Consider the following 14,323-nt stretch of genomic DNA (forward strand, 5'->3'; position numbering starts at 1 on the left):
TGTGAAGCCAGGCGAAACTGCTTTCTTGTAGTTGAGCGATCTGATCTTATCATTTTCTATCGTACGAGTTCAGTTGAATAATTGATTTGAGATTATATCTCCGATGGGGAAAGATAAAAAAAAATCACAAACATCTTCGTCTCATCGTTTGTGATTCCACAATATCTAGTTTCGCCATACGATTTAGATTATTGTGAGGTGATTGATAATACTAGGTTGTTCTTCGGGAATATAAGACGGAACAAAAACTCTTGGGTATTTCTGTGGGAGACAGATTTATTCAATCCTATAGACTTTTCTGTGTGAGACAGATTTGTCTATCAAGTCTTCGACTTTGGGTCGTAGCAACTCTCGGTTGTGGGTGAGATCAGCTAAGGGAATCAAGTGCGTAGTATCGTGCTGGGATCAGAGACGTAAGGAACGCAAATGTATCTTGAATCAGTGTGAGATTGATTAGGGTTCAACTACAGTCCAGACCGAAGTTAGTTTGTAGTAGGATAGTGTCTGTAGCGGCTTAATACAGTGTGGTGTTCAATCTAGACTAGGTCCCGGGGTTTTTCTGCATTTGCGGTTTCCTCGTTAACAAATTTTCTGGTGTCTGTGTTATTTACATTCCGCATTACATTTTGTTATATAATTGAAATATCACAGGTTGTGCGTAAAGATAAATCAATTAGAATATCCAACCTTTGGTTGTTGATTTAAATTGACTGACACTTGGATATTGGTCTTTGGTACCATCCAAGTTATTATCCTTGTATTTGATAAAGACTCGCAGATTTCTATTTGCTTGAGTAAAGATCAAATCAAGTGAGAGAGATATTAACTCCTCGATATACTTTTCTCTAGATTGAGTCTGACTGTCTAGTTGATTCTCTAGAAAGTATATTGGAGTTAGTCCATACAGATTGCTAATCGAAATATTGGGTGTGGTTGTTATACCCCCGCTTTTTCAAAAAGGATAACCATAGAACCCCACATCTACTAGTCTTGCTTGATTAACAGCCTCGACTGATTTTTCCATATCTACTATGTTTATTCTACAAGCTCCCTTAGATTACTCCTTATGCAAAGTGAAATTTAAATCTCCAATTACCATTCAGGGAAGAGTGATAACTGAAGACATTTGATTTATAAAATCCCAAGTTATTTTTTTTAGGGCTTCCATAAAGACAGCTAAGAATCTAATCCTTCCTAGTAATCTGATATGTTATACAAGCATTGATGAGAAACTTGACACCTGAATGACATCTAGTTTAACCGTATCCAACCAAGCTAAAGCAACTCCCCATGATTTACCTATCGGGTCCATAACATGCATATTTTCGTATTTGACTGACCTGAACAAACTCTCTACTTTAGCTCTGGTTTGTTTAGTTTCACTAAGAAATATTATATCCGGTTGAACATACTTAACCAAATCTTTAAAGTGATCCCTTGTATAATTTTTCCCACACCATTGACATTCCATGACATCATTTTCATACTTCCAAACTGAATACATTCTTTATACCATACATATATGCATATTTAACACACCAATATCAATCAAATAAACATGTTTCCCTCTATTCTTATATTCATGCATAATTACCTTTATACCAATCAGAATTCTACCAAATTCATACTTCACATTCCAAATTTGAACAAAGCTCCAGAAATTTAAACCATGCTTGCATTCAATATTTTTGTTATCACTCATGTTCTTGTTTTTGCAAATGACATTAACTAAGTAAAGATTAATCTGAGAGTGTACCTGATTGTTTGTGTGAGCAAAGAGCAATATCTCGTTACTGATTCCATCAGCTTGGTTCGAGCATGGACTAACAGGCGTATAAATGATGTATTCATTAAACATATCATAAGTGTCATCATGGTACGGAACAGGAATGCTAATCATTTGAGGATTAGCCAGAATTATATTGGTATCACCTTCACCAAAGAAACACGAAGAAGGAATAGGAAAAAGCATATTGAGAGTAGAATCAGAAATGTTGCAAACCTCAACAAAAGATTTTGAAGGGGAAATAAATTCATTTTTGCAAATATTTTTTCCTAAAATGATCTCACCAGAAATCTCATCCCTCTGATCCACCTTCGTTTTCTTAGCATTTTCATCAACCACAGCTGTCTTCCTTTTGTACTTCCTCTTATTTCTTTCGGGTTCCAAAACATTTACTGAAAAATCTAATAGAGTACCTGCTTTTAATTGATACTTTTTAGCCTCATATAGAGGCTTGATCGCTTCCTCTAAATCCACTGTTTGACCACCTTCCCTTATCACTAAAGTTCTCGTTGAAATTCCATCCACAAAAGAAGGTGATATCATAACTCCCACTGAAGTTTCACTCACTTTTGCTTTTCTTTAATTTTGTTCCTCTCATCTACTATTTTCTTATCCTCCCTTCTTCTGTTATCATCCCTTGCAATTTGATCAGCCACCAGATTGAGTTCCCCTGAATTTTGTTCCTCAACAGCAATAGGATTCTCTTCCCCACCTACCTCATTCACAACAGCCAATAACTCTTCCTCCAATCTTTCTATCGAACCCCTAGCCTCCTCTAGAACTAGCTCTGAAATTGTTGCTTTGATTACCCCATGCTTACTCATGTCAACATGACCACTATGACCAACATGATCAACATCCATCAAGTTTTCAGCTCTATCTTCACTGCCAGAAGGTGTATCATTCACCGCTATTACCTGACCTTCAACACAAGGTTCAAATCGATGATCCAAAACTCTACACAGCTCAGAAATCCTCCAAGGCATAACATTATAATTAACTGAGACCCATGCTTCCTCTTCTTGAGCTCTCACCAAGACCCTCCTTGGAAGCGATCCTGTGACATTTATCTTGATTAAGATTTTAACTGTTTTATGCTCCGATAAGAGACCCATTGGCTCAACAAAACCACATAATTCACCAACGGCTGAAGCCATGACTCTATAGGATGTTGTAGTTAAAAACTGACCATTTGGAATTCTACACATAAACACGATGAATAACTCATAATCCATATTAATAGTTGCACCAAATTGGAAGTCCATCTCCGGAATTTCAATCAGCACCACTAGATAACCATCCAACACCCATGGTCCCATCATCTTTGATTCTCATAATATCAATTTCAGACCCAAACTTATGGAGGTGAACATTTAACCTTGCTCCAAATTTCTTAATATCAACTTCTCTAAACATTGGCCAAGTATCTCTAACCAGTTTCTTCACTCTGCTTGTTGAGATAGTAAAAGGACATCAGATTCTGCCTAACATACTTAAACTGTAATCTTCTTTTTCTTTTTCTAACACCATATGCTTATCTAAATAGACAATTGGCTCAATAACACTTTCTAAATTCGGGTTATTCTTCATATTGACAGCTAAAGCGTATCCACAATATCAGAAGGAGACTCAGGATTTTGACTAAGATTATTTAAGGAGATAGGGGGTGGAAGCCATATGCAGGAAGAGAGTTTTGTGATTATACCTCATGTTTTAACAAATATTTATACTTGAAAAATTTTGTACCCCAAACAACCATGATACCTACTATGTTGATACACAACCATTGGAATAAAATCAGGATTAGGTGAAATTTGGTGATGGCTTTAAAATCCATAATAGTATCTAAAGGCATGGACATGAACTAAAAGATACCAAACCAGAGGATAGAGAAATAAAAAATAACCAGAACAGCAAACACAAAGGGAATCAAACTGGAAATAAACCGAGATTAAGAAACCAGGAGTTGAAAATCAATCAGCAATCGCAAAAGGGGTTACAAACCCAAAACAAGGAAGAAATCAGAGAAGGAAACGTGAACGAAAACTAAACCCAGACGAAAGAACACAATCACCCAAATGATATCTTGAATGATTCCTCATAATAACTTTTAAATCACACAACCAACCACTCTACCAAACCAGTAAGGTACAAATCAAATAAAAATAAGGGATCACTTACCTGATCGATATAGAACCTCTCTACCCCAACAACCAAGGAAAAATATCACTCAATCGAACAATCACAAAGAAGAACCCCAACTGAATCGTAACCCCAAACTAAAATCACTAAGAGAAGCAATGAAGAAACCCTAATTTTGACTCAAGTCAACTCCCATGAAAAATCCCTTTGAAGAACACTATTTCATAATACAATTTACTAAAACTCCATTATTTCTTCTTTTTTCTTATTCTCTCCTAGCCTTCTTTATCTCCATTGCTTGAAATTTCTATACATCATCAAACAACCAAAATTTGAAATAAAAGAGAGAAGAACCTCTCTTGAAGACATATTGTCTCCACTTTTGTTTCAAATAAAAGACCCAATAATAATCCAATCAGAACTTGTATCAAAAGCAATTAATATTATAATCAAAAGTTGTGACCCTACCACCCCCAGGCAACCTAGGGTTTACACGGGCATTTATGGGCCACCTCACCTAGATGCAAGGAAAAACCTACGTCAAGACTTTCCAACAATCTTTCCCAATATTAACCCAACTACTTCTTAGGTTTTTTTTTAGGTTACTTCAATGACATTATGGATCAATTCGAAAAACAATAAATAATAGAAAGGCAAATAACATATTCTCAGTCTCAACCGTTCATCACAATAATATATCAGATGGATTTTATAGATATGGGATTACCAGGTAATCCTTTTACTTGGACCAACAATCAACTAGGCCAAGACAATATCTCAGAGCGATTAGATAAAATCGTAGCAACTCAACATTGGCGCATTTCTAATACTCATGCCTCGGTTACTCATCTCCCGCGGATGACATCTGATCATGCCCTAATCATGCTGCAAACAGAAGCCATCGAATGGCAGGAAACCAAGTATTACAATTTAAGCATTTATGGCTCACCCATCCACATTTTAAACAAGTAGTGGAATCCTCTTGGATACAACATAACGACGTTGAACCTATCCTAGACATTCAACTAAAACTAGTCACAACCAGTCAGACGCTCGTTGAATGGAACAACAAAACTTTTGGCCACCACTCTAGCTACAATGATCAGGAAATTAACGGCTAAGATCAAACTACCACATCATCAATGTGTTTTTCAAAGTAGAAACGGATTGGAATACTAGTTACTCTAGGAAAAACAAATAAGAAATCAACATTAGACCCTGATACAACAATGTCACACAATATTGGCAGTAAATATCCAGAATTCAATGGCTCTAATTAGGCGACAACAACACCACCTTCTTTCACACTGAAGCAACCAATCACAGAGGCTGCAACAATATTCAACAACTACAGGACTCGCTGAATATTCACGGAGGTCGTTATTTCTCAATCTTATTCGAGTCCTCACTCGAGTAGTTTTGAGGTTTTTAAGCTAGGAGTTAGGTTTTAGGAGTTGGTCGTAGGATCACTTTTATCAATGGTCTAAAATGAATTAAAATTTTAATTAGTTTTAATTAGCCTACACAAATTCATTCGGATTCCAAAAATTTTCCAACCCCAAATATTGACCGACACATCTTAAATTATCAATGACATATAAATCCCTCGAAAGTTAATTGGAAATTATTGTGGAAGAAATTTTATCTTTTGGTAGAAATATCTAAATTATTTTGGTAGGAAAGAATTTTTTTTCTTATTGATTTTTATCTGCTGGGCGGAACTTACAGGTGATGGGGGCAAATAAAAACTGAATAAAATGACAGTTTCTTAGTGTAGTTTATATAATTATAATTATTTGACGAATCCAAACTGTAAAATATTCAACGACACACGGAATTTGTCATTATTCGCGAACATCAAGTGTCCTAAAAATCTGATTTTGGACTAGTGAATACAATGGTACTCATCATCTCATTCACAACGGGGAGTCCTTGAAAAGATAGATACCATAGTATCCATAGACACGCCCATTCACCTTTTTTTCCCCAACTTTTTGCATCTAGGTTTTTGCGTGGTCCAAAATTTTCATTTACACCAAGTTCAAAAACAAAGAAAAAAAAGAAAAAAATTATTCTAAATAAAAGACTCTCCGGATTGTGGTATATAAAATCTTAGTGAACTTATTTGAAAGGCTAATGAAATGACGAGGGTACCAAGTACACCACAATCTTTTCAATATCAACCTATAAGATCGATACCTTGCGTGATCTAATATAGACAGAGACTGTCAAGAAGATGTCGACAACAAGGTATCACTTGGTATATAATACAATGTCGAAACCGAACCTTAACTATATGGATCAACCTCAAGTGTTTGATTAACGTACGAGTGCAATTACTTTATTATAACGAGAACAATAATTACAATGCGGAAAGTAAAGGCACACAATAAGATTTTGTTAACAAGGAAACCGTAAATGCGGAAAAACCCCGGGACCTAGTTCAGATTTGAAAACTCTCAGAAATAAGCCGATATACAAAGACCACTACCAACTTCGTATAGTTGAGACAAAATAATCTACCCTAGTAACCTAGTTTCCTCAGTATCCCTGTTCCTACCACCAATCTGGCCAACACATGTGAATCCTAAAATAGAGTTCACTACCTTAAGTTGCTTCATTAGCCGTGAAGACTAATTCTTGCATTCAACTCCTTTGTATCTTATTCTGAAACAACAAAGGACTAAACTGTATTCGGTAACTTCTCTCTCAATCTCAAGAAGTAAATATTCAGAGTTCTTTGTTGAGTCAAACAAAGGCTCTTACGCTTAATTTAATATACTCCTATGTTTGGTAAGATCTACTAAGATCTAGATTATAAAGACAACCATATCTAGGTCCTGATATATCCCCAATAGGAATCGGGCCACCAATCTCATTCATTCCTTTCAAATACGAAACAAGTTCCGTAAGTCTACTTCCTTAATTAAACTCATGTAATTAAACATAGTTTTCTAGGTACATAATCAATCATAAGTTGAATACACAATCTAGTAACAAGTTACAAAGATAGTGTTTATGTCGCAATTGCGAAGTTCAAAAGATAAGCGTTATACTTGGAAATTCAATATACCAAAGTTGTGATACAACTTGTATATTCTTCCTTGATACTTTGATCACAATAAGATGATCAAGTCTCTAATACTAGAGTTTCATATATATAACTTCGCATGTTATGTTTTCAATATAAAAGACTTGAAAGTAGAGTAGATAGAAATGGAAACAAGTCAAGTCTTATATTACTAACCTCGAGCAGAAGGATGATGTGTTTGTTAGAGTAATACTTGTATGTCTCAATATTTCTAGACTTTCTAGTCTAACCCAACGAAGCTAACTCTAGTATAATCAAGTGACCTTGAGTTTTGGAACTAGCCAACTATTCTTGACACACCAATGATTGGGGAGTTCAACCAAGCAATGCCAAACAGAATAAAATTACCTAATTACCCTAGCAAAATTTTTTTCTTCCCAACGTCAAGTCAATTCATTCTCCCTCCCAAGATGACAACCACTACTTCTCTTTCTCCATAGTTTTCTTCTCTTTTTCCATCATTTCGTCCCTAGAAAAACTCATCGATTAAAAGTAGCTCTTGTTTTTATCAAACTCAAATGAATTCATTCTCCTTCCCAACCTAATGGCCACTACTTTATTTTGTTGCTTGAATGTCAAAAGAGATCAGGAAAATGAAATTATTGATCTGCAGTGATATAGTCGTCAGGTTTATTTTGGTCATCATCTTCTTGGGATGAATATCGTGACGGATTTTCATCTCTGAAAGTAACATTCACAAGGTCGTCATGATATTCATCCCAAACCTTGATAACTAGTTGATGGATACGATTAGTCGTCATATTGTGAAAATCTAAATCTTGCCGAATAATACTTTCAAAAACGTGTTTTTCCTATGTTCCAATTTTATAATTAGTCGTTGGAGTTTTCAACACCTAACTTTGACATATTTTCGGCCCTAACGACCAACAACTACCAAAACACCAATTTTCTTGTGTCCTTTTTTGCTTTTAGTCGTCATATTTTTGAAACTATAACCATGACGACGTATGGTAATAGTTAGTCGGCATGGTTGGAATAAATACAACATGATAATATTTATGACTATTAAAAGTCGTCATTTATTATTATACGATCATGACGATCATGCCTGGTCGGTATGTTGTTGTGCAGTCAAGCATGAATACTTTTCATAACTTGAGTTATAAAACTCTGATTTCCTTCAGACATTTGAATAATTAAACTAACAAAAACCTGTTCAATTCCGTCTCGAGAAGTGTTTGACTAGAGTAATTCATTTTCTTTACAAAAATCTTAAAAACCAATTTTTTTTCCAAATTTTTTTCTAACAAGATTCACAAGTTTAATTTAAAAAAAAAAACGGGTATCTAGCTCAGCTGGTCATCCACGTTCCTCAAAGGTTTGATGCGTTCCACGAGGTCCCAGGTTCGAGTCCTCGATGGCGCAATATTGCAGAGTTTGAATGGCGCAATGTTGCAGAGTTTGACATGGAAATTAGAGTTGGCTTGCCTCCCTTGCGACATAATTTGCCCCCTATGACATGGAAAGTAGAGTTAGCTTGCCTCCCTTGCGACATAATCTTCCCCCTATGACATGGAAAGAGTTAGCTTGCCTCCCTTCGACATAATCTACCCCCTATGACATGGAAAGTAGAGTTAGCTTGCCCCCTTGCGACATAATCAGCCCCCTATCCGCTTCGGCTTCTTTGGATGGTTCCTCAAAGTTGAAGATTAAACCAAGATATAGTTGGTGGAAGAAACTACTAGAAGTTCATGTTGTTATATGGAAGCAACTAGGTGGAGTTGCTGCTGTCTGATGAAGTAACAAGTGAAAGCAACCAGCAGGAGTTGATGCGATTTATGGAAACAACCAGTACAAGTTGTCACGCGTTATTGTGAACGTGTAGTAAACTTGGGAAACAAGTTTGTCAGTATTAGAGTTTGGTTACGTATAGTATTTACGTATAGAGTTTAGAATGTTCTAGAAGTGTCTTTGATTTAGAGTTTGATATGTTAATTAGGAAAGTGTCCTTGCTTGAGAGTCAAGCTTGTTAAACTATAAATAGGTTGTTGAGCCATGAGATTATTTACATCCGTAGAGAGAATTGTTTGAGTTAAGTTTTGTTTTCATCAAGTCTTTGGTATCAGATTTTCTACACTCACGAGGCTCACTGGTAAGCAAGCACGGCAACCTGTTCAACTAATGTAGTAATACGTTGTTGAAGCTTAGCTGGTTAGGCTTCCAACTAGTTTCTTATAATAATATTCTTTAAAAAAAATCTATGCTCTCTTTCCCTGTGCTGTCTAGTCTAGACCTACGGTGATAACCGTAGAGAGAGATAGTTGTAGTTAAAATGTTGTTATAAGATTTTTACGAATTTTGAAGAAAATGTACATATATTTAGGAAATTTGTATGGTTAGCATTGTTTGTTATCTTTGTAAATAATGGATGAATGTATCAAATCCCGTTTCTGTTCTTCTTTCTGAGGGTGTTTTGTCTGTTACTCATTTGTATTGTTGTCTCAAAACTGGTACATGTCTGAGCAGTGAATGTGATTGGTCAAATCTCTCTTTTTTTCTCTTCCACTAGTATAACACGCATGTGCGATGAACCTGCCTCCTGAACCCAAGATTGCGCATTGCTTCCTGTTGTTCCGCTTGAAGACTTGTAATAATCACAACATGCCATGCATATGAACAGTTTTAAATAAAACCCACAATTTCATTGCATTCTGTTCCGGACTGATAAACATCAAAATTCAAGAAGTAAGAACTAAAATTTTCTTTCAGTAACTTCTCAATTCAAAGTAGTCATTTTACATAAATAATTGTACGACTTCAACAGAGAGTGGATTGTTAACTGCATCCGTTGTGGTATCAATCATCTGTCAAAGTAGAGCAAGGATTGTTGACTGTGGTATCAATCTACTGCCATAGTCGACCTTGCTCGATGATTCCAAGATTCTCCATTGCTCAAATTTCTGAAGGATTGACAAAGAAATGTAATGTGACAATCAAATCAGTCTCTCCCTCGACCCATCAGGTACTACATGATCATGCAACCATCCTGCAATCTGCGGCAGCAACATTGATTAGTCGGTTCAATAGAAAAAATAGAAAAAAGAGGCACTCAAGTTCTGAATAGTATCTAAAAGGCAACACAATAAATTTACAGAAAAAATCATATAATGAAATATCCAACACGCTTCAGGGGTCAAGATCTTTGTTTCCCCATCAGCAGCCTTCAATTGAGGTTTCCCTTCTGTAAAGCTAGTGTAACAACCCTTTTTCTTTTCAGGATTAGTTTTCTAGACCTGCATCTACATTGTATAGGAATCTATAAAATTGATATTTTTAATATTCTAAATTGGTTGTTACCTACTTACCTTCAAACTATTTTCTCATTCACTTAAAATTTGGGTAGGATAGGACTTCAAAATTAATTATGCAACCTGCAAAATGACATTGAAATATCACTAAAGTAAAAGTGGGGGTTATCCAACTGCAAAATATAAATAAGTTATCCGTTTCTTTGCACGTTCATAAACACCATTTTTTAAGTCAAGATCACCTCCTTTCGGTTGTGATATTAAACTGCCATCAACCACGATTGTGAGGCCCGACATAGGTTCTCTGAGATGAAATTCAGTTTGTTTGTGTCCAGCTTGTTGAATAATCTTTTCCATCACTTTCCCCTGCAAATAGAAATGTGGAGTGTGAACACGTGTCAATCCGAAAATGTTTTTTACTCTCTTGTAAACATTACCCTATACTTTTCTCTTATTTTCTGAAATGTGGAGCGTGAACATGGCAGAGTATAGGAGTACTATAAGTCGGGTCCAATTCCCATGTCCTTACAGCTACAACTGATCTTACTTTACACCCCCCGGCCACTTACTTACAGTTCTAGAGTTACTATTCCAATCAGTCTAACATCATATATGCTTCACAACTGAAAACATCATATTAATATATGGCTAGGAAGGTGTTGTGGCAGTGCTGCAGTGTCAACCCACCGGCAAATGTAGATGCTGCTATTCATGTTTTTTATCTATCATGACAGGGGAGAGCGGGTTATTATAGGGCAACATTTCTGAAACTTGCTATGGAAATCACAAACCAACAGGGCCGTCACTGAGACGGGTAACGACAGTCCATTATGTAATCCTATAACAGTACTATCAACTTTATGTTTGAACGTAAAATGTGTTATCAGCGCCTCATTTTCTTCTCCTCTTTCATGGAAGGTTAGACTTTCAGGACTCGGTGTGTGACTGTGGATAAAGTCATCAACTCCCAAAAGCCTAGCTAGAGTAAAAAGCAAGAAGTCCATGATACATGACGAAAAACTATTCAGACATTTGTACACTTTGAACATGCTCTTCAAGAAATAAATGCAAGCTGGGAAGACATTTGTGTTTTCCTAATGCAGAGGCAAAATTCAACTCTAACTAATCCCATGAAAACAATGTGGTAATAAAATAATATCAACATCTAAAGTAAATATTCAGTTTAGTACTTACCTGTGGTTTTGGGGCTACTGATGTGTGTTGGTGAAGAGATGGAAAATGCAGCAGCAGATTCAACAATTTCTTTACTGAGTTGTTCAAACTTGGCTTGATCAGGATGCTCAACCTTGACCCTAAATGCAAGCAAAGTTAAGTTCATCATCAAGTAAAATTCGCAAAACACTTGAGTAACCTGAATCTCAATTTTGGTACCTAATTTACATGATTTGAATTCACCCAAATTTAAATGAATTAGATTTTAACTATCTGTTTTCAAGAAAAACCATTCAAAATTAAAGGTTGAATTTCATGAAAAAACATTCAAGATAAAGTCACTAACATGTACCTCGCAGTTGTTCACTTTGATTTCTTTGACGTCGTTCTATGTGTGAAAATAAACAAACCCATTACTGATTTAAACCTAACGATCAAAAGAAGAATCGCCAAAGAGAAAAGAAAGTAATGGAAATTTGATTTTAAGGTTTCAGATGTTCAGTAGCATGATAAACGGAAATCAATTGCAATGATTTCTGAAATTGGGAAGCCAAAAATCAAATTTTAGGTCAAAAATTTTAAGGTAAATGTTGGGATACTAGTCTCACATTGGTTACACGGGGTTAATTGGTAGTTTATAAATCAATGGGTATCCTCATTTAGTCAACCGATTTTCGATTTGAGTTTTACGAGTTTAGAGTCGGTATCCTAACATTTGGTATCAGAGCCAACCACCACGACTCATTCCCGCTCCACGGAAGGGGTGACCTATAGGCTAGATTAAAGTGTTGGGGCACCTATGTATGGGCGTGGTTGTCACCAGCATTGAATACTGATAGGGGAGTGAAGCCGCCATAAGAGAAAGGGCTACCTTCGGGTCAGTGTCGATAGAGTGGGCCAACGAGGACGTTGGGTCTGGAAGCATGGTGGGATGTTGGTATCCTAGTCCCACATTGGTTAGATGGGGCTTAATTGGTAGTTTATAAGTCAATGGGTTCCCTCATCTAGTTAACCGGTTTTCGAGTTGAGTTCTACCTATGGGCTTATGACGAGTTTAGGGTCGGTACCCTAACAGTAAAAAGATTGAAATTCCCAAAATTAAAGAAGAATAGGATACGAAATTGACTAACCTGGGTTAAAATCTGATGTTAGGTCTCAGATTTGTCGTAGAGATCAAGTTACGACTTCACTCTTTCTTTCATAGTTGGATGGAGAAATAAGTTAGGGACAGTTTAGTAATTGAGGGTGGCCACGTTCCAAAAATGGCTTTTTTCTTTATATTAGTAAGATTTTTGGTTGGAAAAGACCGGGCCTGCTATTAACAGACAATTTCTGACCCACTTTATTGGAGTTATTATCATCTTATCTATACCACCATCCTTTTAATCAATCAATCAATGAAAAAAAGCATATTCATTTTCTTTCCAATTATATCCACTAGTTTTCCATGCACCTTCCCTCATTAAAGGTCGTGCTTGCCATTTTTTTTTATAGATAAGAAAGCAAATCAAGCACAAAGAGCTTATAACAGAGGTGCCTCCCAAGATTGAGGACTTAAGGCTTTCCCTCCTGCTATAGGTAGACTTAACAGTTATGGGTAGTTTCGACTATTAATAGTTTTACAATAAAAAATTTCAAAAGACTTAGACTTCAAAATAAGCTGGTCCATTCTTTGATCTGTCTTCCAGCTGGTTGTTCTTTTTCCGCCTTTCAGAGTATTAGTGATGTTTGGGTTGCAACCTAAAAGGTTAAAAGTACTGCAACTTAGTTCAAAGGCCCAATCCATAGCTTCCTGAGCAGCTAGAGCATCTCCTTCTTCTTTTCCATGGACTCTGGCACACCTTGTTCTTTTGCCAATGGTATCTCCTGAGGAGTTTATTATAGAAACACCAATTAGCTCTGTAACATTATCTAACACAGACATATAAGAGAAAGTAATATGAGTATCAGAAAACTGATTAGGGTTTATTGTTATTCTGGCCTTTTGAGTTGGACTAGTGGACTGGTGGTGAGAGTGAACTTTATTCAGATGGTTTTGAATCAGTTTGGCTGTGAGGGAGGGACAGGGTTTAGCTTTGCCAAAAGCAGCATCACATCTGGCTTTCCAGACAAACCAACAAATAGTAGAGCAGACAATTGCCCAAGAGACCCACTTTGGTATTTCATTAGTATTCACAAACCATCTATTGCAACAATCATACAAGTTATTAAAACTATTACAAACAATATCCAGGTTTACGTAACAATGAGCCCAAACAGCTCTGGTGAAAGTACAATTCATAAGAGAGTGTTCACCAGTTTCATTAAAATTATTGCACATAGTACAAAGCGGGTTTATGTGCGTGCTATATCTAGCTAATTGACCATTGAAAGGCAGAATATTGTTTTTCATCTTCCAGATGAAAATTTTGATTTAGGGAGCACATCGAGCTTCCAGATTTTCTTAGCTAGTAGGTCAGTTGGCTGAATTTCCTTTCTATCAAGGAGATTGTAGAGGGATTTGCTAGAGAATATCCCACGATGGTTGTCAATCCATCTCAGAGTGTCCTCTCTACTAGTGTTGGGGGTTATAGCAAGGATTTTAGCAACAATATCCTAATCAAACAGATGGTGTAACACATCTACATTCCACCCAGACCCAGACATCATATCACTAACCATTTTATAGTTACAAACAACTTCTATATCAATTAGACTTATAGGATTACCATTCTCATCTGGAATCCATTTGTCTTTCCAGATGTGAACTATTTTACCATCACCAATTTCTCAAATACTAAAGTTTTTGAGAATCGTTAGACCTTTATGGACCCCCTTCCAGGCCCAAGAAGACCCATCGTTACAAATTGCATGGAAAGGATT

The 14,323-nt window shown here is 36.3% G+C and overlaps 1 long non-coding RNA gene across 1 annotated transcript; it reads right to left on the minus strand.

Annotated features, from left to right (window-relative positions):
• Nucleotides 1-9,678: 9,678 nt before the first annotated feature.
• On the minus strand, nucleotides 9,679-12,059 carry LOC113293114. Its single transcript, XR_003332054.1, has 5 exons — nucleotides 11,814-12,059; nucleotides 11,483-11,601; nucleotides 10,531-10,654; nucleotides 10,346-10,411; nucleotides 9,679-10,033 (listed from the first exon to the last, which is right to left on the minus strand). It is a non-coding gene; the product is annotated as an uncharacterized LOC113293114 (long non-coding RNA).
• Between the last annotated feature and the right edge of the window lie 2,264 nt (nucleotides 12,060-14,323).

This window comes from Papaver somniferum, chromosome 7, assembly GCF_003573695.1.
Source record: "Papaver somniferum cultivar HN1 chromosome 7, ASM357369v1, whole genome shotgun sequence".
In the NCBI taxonomy this organism is placed as follows: domain Eukaryota; kingdom Viridiplantae; phylum Streptophyta; class Magnoliopsida; order Ranunculales; family Papaveraceae; genus Papaver; species Papaver somniferum.